Genomic DNA, 9,464 nt, shown 5'->3' on the forward strand with positions numbered 1-9,464 from the left:
CTAGCACAAATAGTGCCAGGTTACACTGCTGTACAAGTAGCTGCAGTTGTCCAGATGTTGCTCAAGCTCTGCTCAAGAGGTTGCACAAAGGTTGCACAACCGTGTGTTCAACAAAAGTATATCATATGCCACGCTTGTGCTAACTCTGAATATGTGTGCAAGGGGGACTTCAAAAGGTGACGTGCTAGTGCAAGGGAACTCACTGGATCCAATCCAAGTTTTCTTTTTTCTCCATCCCCTCATAGATCTTGATTAGAGATGGGCACGAACTGAACTAAAAACCAAAGAAAACTGGCTTGTGCAACTTGTTTTGCTGAAACGACATGAGGTGCTGGACTTTTTCTGCTCAGTGGCAAGATAGATGCCCGCTCCCTTCACGCTGCCCCCCTGCCATGTCCCTACCAGGCTCTGCCTCCTCCTCCTCCTCTTTCTCCCCTTCTTCTGCCATCTCCAGAGACAGTGGCCTGACTTCTCTTCCAGGAGCCTGGGCGCATGCACAGAGACAGCAAGACTGGCTCCCGGAAGGGAAGCCAGGCTACTGTCTTTGAAGATGGTGGAAGTAGAGGTGGAAGAGGAGGAGGTGGCAGGACCAGGTAGGGAAGCAATGTGGCCAGTGGGAAGGGAGACAGGTGGCAGAGGGGGCAGAGTCGGTAGGTTTACCCTCCCCTAAGGGGAGGGGAAATTCTCCCATGAATTGGTTCATTTTTCCAGGGACTCAGGGGTGGTTAGTGGGTAGCCTCGGACCACGAGCCATGGTGAACCACGAGTTTTCCAGTTTGTTCTCTAATCTTGATGAATGGTCAGATCCATAGAAGAGGAGACAGTCCTTTCAAACATCTGCCTGGAAGAACCACGATAATTCACTCCAAAAACAAAGAAGCCGACTGATAAAAATGCAGGAAGTCCCCGATGATCTGGCCTGCCCCACAAACAGGGCTGAAGATATGAGCATTTGGGGGGGGGAGGAATGAAAAGAAAGCTCTTTCTTCAAAATCAGAATGTCTGCGAAGTGTATGTTAAGGAAGGACCCAGAGGCATAAAGAGTTGGAGCGGCCTAAATTGATTTGGTGGTAATAACAAAGTCAGTGAAATAGCCATCAGGTGGATTAACCCGTCATCCCTAGAAGTGAATGAAATAAAACAGCTCTGTGGAAGGCAATTTCATTGCGAAGGAAGGAGAGATTCTGATGTGTGCAGGCAGTACATCCGGAAATCAGGTTTCATCAAAATAGAGAGCAATCTGTCAATTCCGCGATCTAGTTTGATGTACATTGGAAGTGTGCTTGATTCAGTTAACTTCCTTCCTTCCTTCTTCTTCTTTTTAAACTCATGGTACTCTTAACAGATGGTTCCCAAGCATGTTTTTCTTCCCTGTTATGTATTGCTGAATTCCTGTCTTGCTACAAATACAGTTGTCATTCACACAGTATGTGGAATGCACTGCTGTTTCCCCGCCTTAACTCATGTTTGTGAAGTACAGTGGTGCCTCGCATAGCGAGGTTAATCCGGAACGGATTAACCTTCACTATGGCGAAACATCGCTGTACGGAACGTAAAAGCCCATTGGAAGGCATTAAACTTAGTTTAATGCGTTCCAATAGGCTGCAAAACTCACCGTTCAGCGAGGTTGCTCCATTGCGGCAGCCATTTTCGCGCCCTCAGTAAGCGAGGGGAGGGTGCGAAAATGCTGCGCGCGGCCATTTCGTGGCTTCCGGCGGCCATTTTGGAGCTGCCGAACAGCTGATCCGCAGCATCGCTTTGCAAAGATCAGTAAGCGAAACGCTTACCGATCTTCGCAAAGCGATTTTTGCCCATAGGGGCCATCGGTATGCGATCACATTTGCGATCGTTCAAACCTAATCGCTATGCGATCTCGTCGTTCTGCAGTGCACTCGTTAAGCGAGGCACCACTGTACTTCACATGAGTTTGGCCAACACGAGTTTGATGCCGTTTGTAAATTCACTATGGAACCAATTGCTTTGTAGTTTGCATGTATAAAAGTTACACTAGTGGGCTTGATTTCCTTTAGAATTCAACCCTGAGTGCTCACTGGAAGGACAGATCCTGAAGCTGAGGCTCCAATACTTTGGCCATCTCATGAGGAGAGAAGACTCCCTGGAAAAGTCTCTGATGTTGGGAATGTGTGAAGGCAAGAGGAAAAGGGGACGACAGAGGATGAGATGGATGGACAGTCTCATCGAAGCGACCAACATGAATTTGACCCAGGCAGTGGAAGACAGGAGGGCCTGGCGTGCTCTGGTCCATGGGGTCATGAAGAGTCGGACACAAATAAATGACTAAACAACAACAACAACCACCTTTGGCCATGTGGGATACCCACCCATGTGGTGAAATAGGGTGTCTTAGTAATCCTCTGTTTGCATTTTATCTGTCCCCTGAACGTTCTTGAGCACCATGACTAGAACACGGCACCTTAAGAGTGGCTTCTGCCCCAGGCTTGATTTGACCTAGAATCCACTTATTTGTCTTCCAGGAGGTTCATGGTTTCCATAAAGCTCTCCTCCAACACCATATTTAAACTATTTTTCTCTCTCCTGGCAGGTAATAAATCACCATATGTCAAATGAATCATTTATAACCATATATCAGGTTTCTTCTTTGTCCAACCTGACAGTCATACCTTGTATGCAGCAATACCACAGTATTCTATCCAGAATGATCTTGATCTTAGGGCCTGTCCATTTTGAGTACAGAGTTGTGGTTGTTGTGGTGGTTGTGGTGGTGGAAAGAGTGATGTACCACTGAGCATGCTCCTCCCATACCCATGGCAAACAACCCCTAGGAGCCTGATCAGCTATCAGTTGCACTCTTCTCTCATGTTATAGATCAATTCAAAGTGAGGTTTACCTGGTTTACTGGTGAGTAAGTTTACATAGTTTCATCACAAGTAAGTTTACTTGCCTTGCTTGCGAGTAAGTTTATCCAGCTCACTCGTGAATAAGAATACGTCCTCAACAGCCGCCAAGGACAGCTGATCAGTAGAGGCTGGAAGCTGGCTGTGGTACCAGGGTTGGAGGGATTCGCAGCCTACCGGCAGCTGCAGCAACCATGGCTAAGGTGATCTCTGCAGCTGTGATGGTGTAGGTGATGCCAGCTTTGAGGGCATTGCCTAACCACCAGGCACAGTGAAGCTAGTTTCAGTCTCGTGAGCTGTTCTTCCCCACCGGCTTCCTGAGCCTGCAGGACTCTGAATCATGCTAAAGAGAATGCATGCCTTAGGCAAAGGTCAGAAAGGTATGGGGCAGCTCTTAAAGGAGAACGATGGATCATTCTAACTAAAAATGCAATTGGAGAAGATCTTCTTTTTTCCATGCTAAACAGTGCCATCAGGGCACTATATGCCACTCTGGATGGGCTCTGAGTTTCAGCAAGACTTTTTGTTTAGTTCTTAAGTTGTGTCTGACTCTTCGTGACTCCATGGAGCAGAGCACACCAGGCCCTCCTGTCTTCCACGGCCTCCCGGAATTTGGTGAAATTAATGTTGGTCGCTTCGATGACACTGTCCACCCATCTCGTCCTTTGTCATCCGCCTCTCCTCTTGCCTCCACACTTTCCCAACATCAAGGTCTTTTCCAGGGAGTCTTCTCTTCTCATGAGATGGCCAAAGGATTGGAGCCTCAGCTTCAGGATCTGTCCTTCCAGTGAGCACTCAGGGTTGATTTCCTTCAAAATGGAGAGGTTTGTTCTCCTTGCAGTCCAGAGGACTCTCAAGAGCCTCATCCAGCACCACAATTCAAAAGCATCAGTTCTTTGGCGGTCAACCTTCTTTATGGTCCAGCTCTCACTTCCATACATCACTACAGGAAAAACCATAGCTTTCACTATGCGGACTTTTGTCAGCAAGGTGATGGCTCTGCTTTTTAAGATGCTGTCTAGGTTTGTCATTGCTTTCCTCCCAAGAAGCAGGGGTCTTTCATTTTGTGGCAAGACTTACTTGTACTTAACTGTCTTTTATAGTTCCTTCTTAGCCCTTCCAAGTCCCTGTTTTCTTCTGATTCCTTTACTGTAGTTTCCAGTTGGGCTGATTAAAAAAATCAATGCATAGAAGATATTTTAACAATATTGACTTACTTGTTGTACCAACATCAAAGCTATGTAGTTCAACTACAGATATTATTTTTGTCTTAATGTTGAAATATAACCAAGTTGTTGCACTTTTTTCTTTAACCTTCTCTGGCCATTTCAAGTCCTGGGTGTTTCCCCCCCTCAGTAATATGGTATCACCTGCTTACCTTACAAATTCTTGGCATTTCTTCCATCAGTGTTCAGTCCTCTGTTATCTGATTCTAACCCAGTAACGCCCATTAGTCTAGTAAGTAACAGTTGCTATCCCATCTTAGTTTTCAAGACCCATATATGTAATTTGGAAAATCTTCAACAAAATACAATATCTGGATTTTACCTTCCCAGTGTTGTACATGGAATGACAGCTCCTTTATTACAACTGCACATTTTTTTCAGTTTCCAAAAAGTTACTTTGGAGTTGTAGTTGAAAATCAACAACAATTTTTTTCCATATTTTGCATTTTCTATTGCAAACAGCATCCCTCATGGATCTCCACTGAATGTTGAAAGAATGTGTTTCTTTCAACGTGAAATAATTTAACTTTGCAGGAGTTCAGAGTCTTAGACACATCTTGACAACATCTCAAATGGATGTTCGATCCTCCTACTCATGGCAGGTATTAACAGCTGGGGGGTGGGTGGGAGACGTCTTCCAAAGCTATTCATCTTCTCGTGTCCAGTTATAATTTGGAGACTGTGTGCAAGACTGATAGAAAGTTGACAAGTATGCAAAAACAGGAGGTGAGGGAGTAGTGAGCAATGAAAGATGATGGGGCAGGATCACTAGAAAGAGAAAATCTCAAAGGAGTGATGTGCTTAATGCTTCATTATCAAGACTTGAAATAAACATGTTGCAAAATAGGACTCCCAGAATCTCTGGCTCGAAAATCCTTGAGTCACCATAAGTTAGTATTGACTTGACAGCACATGGATGGATGGAATGTACTGATTCTTGGAGTGCATTATCTTAATTATTGCCAGATAGCCAACTACTTCTTGGGATGGGAGCTCAATTTACGACTGTGCCTCCAGCAAGAACAGTCACTCTATGTGGCCTTGGGCAAGCTGCGCAATCCTAGGGCACCACCCCACAATGGAAGGGGAGGGTCAACCACTCCTGACTATTCTCTACGTGGAAAATCCTGAAAAGGGTCACCATTACTCAAAACTGACTTGATGGCATATGAGTTCTATTCTTACTCCAGTTGCAACTTATTGTCTGTTTGGACAGTCGGAGAAAACAGAAGGAAGGAAAGGGAAGAGGAACGCAAGAGACAAGAGGAAGGTAATGGATGTGAGTAAATGCATTGTAGATGTTTTCTATGATCTTGTGATGATTCCGTTTACGTATCTAAATTCTACCTTGGGGGATCTTGTTATGTTTCCAAAAAAGGTGGAGCGTGCAATTTGATTGCACTGCATTCCTTCACTTCAGTTAGCAATCCAGCTTTTAATTTTGCAAAATGGGTTGCCAAGACCTCTCTCTCTCTCTCTTAAACAGTGAAACTCATTCAAGGGAAATAAACATTTATCATTAGTGCGTTTGTGTTCCTCAATCAGCCTGTTTACGGAGAGCTTCTACCAGGATTACATGTTGATTAGATACAAATGGCCACTAATGATCCTGTCTACTAAATTAAAGCAGATGTTAGGGGAATTGTACTTAAAAATACTTCATGTGGCAAATCTCCAGAGGAATGCGCCAAGGGAAGGCCTTGCCATCTGCATTTCTGGCGATAGCAAATTAACCATGACCTGAAGGGGTTAAGAACAACGGAGACACTCCTCCGTTTCCAGCAGTTCTGGAAGTTTCCTGTTCAAGACCTTTGGCTCAAAATGGCTGAAGAGGGAGAGGTTTAGCTTCCTTTTCGTGGCTGTTTTTGCCATTACCACCCAGTGTTTCAGGTATTTGGCTGTAGAGGCTGGGAGTTCTGTTCCCTACTCTGCCTCCCAGAAGAGCCAGCCTGGGTGGCCTTGGGCAAGCTGCACAGTCCCAGGATGTCCACAGAAGAAGGGAATGGTAAACCGCTTGTGCGTACTCTCTGTTTGGAAAATCCTGTACATGGTCACCATCAGTCAGAATTGACTTGATGACACATGGTTTTTATTAGTACAACAGGGCTGCCATATCCAGAGGATCAGTACCCATGGTTTCACTCGTCTGATGTCTGAAAATATTAAATTCTTTACCCCCCTCCCGAAATATGAATTTAAAAGATGTACAGTGGTGCCTTGACTTACGAACTTAATCCCTCCCAGAAGATATTCGTAAGTCGAAAAGTTCGTAAGTCAAATCAGCATTTCCCGTAGGAATGCATTGAAAACTGATTAAACCGTTCCGGCTGTTTTTTGTTCGTATGTAGAGGCGCCGTTCTTAAGTCGAAGCATTCGTTCCCATAGGAACGAATGCAGAGGCGGTTAATCCATCCTCTACCACTAGGGGGAGAATATATTTTTTAAACCTAAGATGATTTAGGTAAAGAAAAAGGGCAGGAAAGGAAGGAGGGAGGGAACAAACACCTTTTAAACAAAACACCTTTAAAACCAAGCAGCTTTCAACCAAACCAAGCACCTTTTAAACCAGTTGTTACATTTTAAAATTACAGTACCAGGCAGTACCAGGCAATCCAAAGTCCATTTCCCGCTTCCCCTGCATTTTTTTTGTTCGTAAGTCGAAGCTCCATTCACAAGTTGAAGCAAAATTTTGCGAACGGAGCTGTTTGCAAGACGAAATGTTCATATGTAGAGGCGTCCGTAAGTCGAGGCACCACTGTATTACCAGAACTGGCCATTAGAGGGAACCAGAGACCATGCTATATATATAGTGTTCACATATCCACGATTTCCATCATCCACAGGGTGGGGCTTGGAACCGTTCCCCTGTGGATACCTCGGTCCTACTAAATTATAACAGAATGCATTACAACAGTTCGCCCATTCTTGCTCTCTGAGGGAAAAAAAAGCATTGGGAGATCACACTGTGCCCATGGAGTAGCTGTATTTCCTAGAACTAGGAAGGAATGTGTCAGAAGCTATGTGTTGGCTGTTAAAATATCCTTATGCTTGAAAAGTAAATTGACAATAGGTGAGAACGTCATATTTTTAGTGTAACAATTAATAAATAAATATTTACCTGTTACCAGAATTTGATATCTACTTTTGCAAATAATAAAGCTGGGATTCTAATTCAAGTGAAGAGGGTGTCATACCTCACTCCACTTTTTTCTTTTTCTTTTACAATATTCCTGTTCTTTTTTTAAAAAAAAAAACACCACATCTCAAATCCCATTCAGAGTGGCAACAGATACAGCAAAATATTCAGCTGTGCATAAGTTTTATCCATCCAACTAGAAAATCATGAGGTCTAGATCTCCACACTGTTTGAAGTCTGCAAGCAGTGGCTGGCTCAGGCATTGTGATGATGGAGAGAAGGACATCATGCTGCTCCTCTGCTATGTGTACTGAATATATTAACCTGGAATTGTACTGGATCAGAGACTGGAAACGTTACTCAAAAAAGGAAAGTGTTACTCATTGTTTTGGTTGATTTCCACAAATATCACATTGTCCATTAAAGTGGTTTGTTATTCATGAATAATATGTTACCAACTTATTACCAAATGCATTACTTTTTAAAAAAGCTTTCTCACACAAAAATTACTACACTGACTGGCTCCAAGTCCCTGAAAAGTTATCTTTTATCATAACAAGCAAACATGACCGGTTGTACAAAAATGGCACCACTATTGGTGAAAACTTTAGAAATAACAACACGGAGCCTCACTTCTCAAAAAAGGAACATGTTAGATGTAACGTTGATGCTTTTAAAGTGTTGCTTCCCTCTACTGGGCTGGGCTGACGCATACAGCCACATAAAGTCAAAACCTTGCTAGAGATCTGAGATTGTGGAATGACTTTAGATACTTCAGATGCCATATTTTGGAACACTCCCTCCATAAGTAAATCTAAAATAAAATTAAAACCAGACTGCTGGGGAAAAATGGTATTGGGTGACACTTTCTCCTTGATGTGTTATTTTTTCCCCCTCTTTGTAGAAAGTGCCTGATGCGAGAGAGTGTTAAGCAGTTTCCCATTGACATTTGGAAGTGGCTCAGTCTGTCTAATACCTTGTTTCTATAATACTGTAACCTCTAGGAAATATTGGTTCAGCACAAACGGGTGGGACTAAGAAAGAGAAGGGCTATGAGTAAGAGGTTTGAATCTCAGAAAGAGTGGGAGAGCTGAAGAGGCCAAAGCTGCTGTTGCCATTTGGACTACTAAGGCTCTTGCCAACTTAGTTTAAATGTAATTTTTATATGTTTGTGTGGGAGGGGTGAAGTTACATAGTGAATTCATGAATTGCATAAAATTGTACTGACATTTTATTTTAGAGTTTTGAAGATTCTCCTGTGTTATGGGTACTCAACCCAGTTGAGGACGATACCTCGGATTCTTGTCTGACTTTGAAATCAAAAGGACACTTGAACTTTTCAAATCCTACAAGCAACTCCTGTGTTGGTGCTGCTGCCAAGGTGTTGGGTGTGCAAACTGTAGCATTTTGTTGTTGTTAAAATTGTTCATGTTGTTTGTTATATGAAGGCAAATAAGAGACATGTTTTGTGAAATTGTACTTGCAAGATTTATCAACATTAAGCAAATGGCCCCACAGAACTGAAAAGTGCTATAAGATCTCATTATGTTATGTGTGTGCATTAGGCTAAACAACTCCTGTGTTAGAAACCATATTCAAATTTGGATATTCAATGACCGAGATTTCGACCTTTGTGTCTATTAAACTGTAGGATTTATATTCCACTTTTTATCATGGATTCTCTCAGTAAAACATCATGTTTAGACAATAGAGTGCAAAAACATAACAAAACTCCCAGAACCCAGAATTTGGTCCTCTGAAGAAGACTTCTCTTGGTTGACATATTCTTAACAGGTTCTGCAGGAGAAGATAATGTCTTTATATGTCTCTATCCAAGTCAAGACTCTTGAGAGTCTGCAAAGAGAACAAACCTATCCATTTTGAACGAAATCAACCCGGAGTGCTCCCTGGAAGGACAGATCCTGAAGCTGAGGCTCTAATACTTTGGCCATCTCATGAGAAGAGAAGACTCCTTGGAAAAGACCCTGATGTTGGGAAAGTGTGAAGGCAAGAGGAGAAGGGGACGACAGAGGACGAGATGGCTGGACAGGGTCACCGAAGCGACCAACATAACTTTGACCCAACTCCGGGAGGCAAGGAAAGACAGGAGGGCCTGGCGTGCTCTGGTCCATGGGGTCACGAAGAGTCAGATACGACTTAATGACTAAAAAACAACAACAATCCAAGTCAAGCTGTCCATCTGTCATTCATTAATGCGACTAGTCA

At 43.3% G+C, this 9,464-nt stretch overlaps 1 long non-coding RNA gene across 1 annotated transcript; it reads left to right on the forward strand.

The window, feature by feature from the left end:
- Positions 1–4,218: 4,218 nt before the first annotated feature.
- Positions 4,219–8,895, forward strand: LOC140705382 (uncharacterized). Its single transcript, XR_012084762.2, has 2 exons — positions 4,219–5,381; positions 8,479–8,895. It is a non-coding gene; the product is annotated as an uncharacterized LOC140705382 (long non-coding RNA).
- Positions 8,896–9,464: the final 569 nt, after the last annotated feature.

Source organism: Pogona vitticeps, chromosome 3, assembly GCF_051106095.1.
Source record: "Pogona vitticeps strain Pit_001003342236 chromosome 3, PviZW2.1, whole genome shotgun sequence".
NCBI lineage: Eukaryota > Metazoa > Chordata > Lepidosauria > Squamata > Agamidae > Pogona > Pogona vitticeps.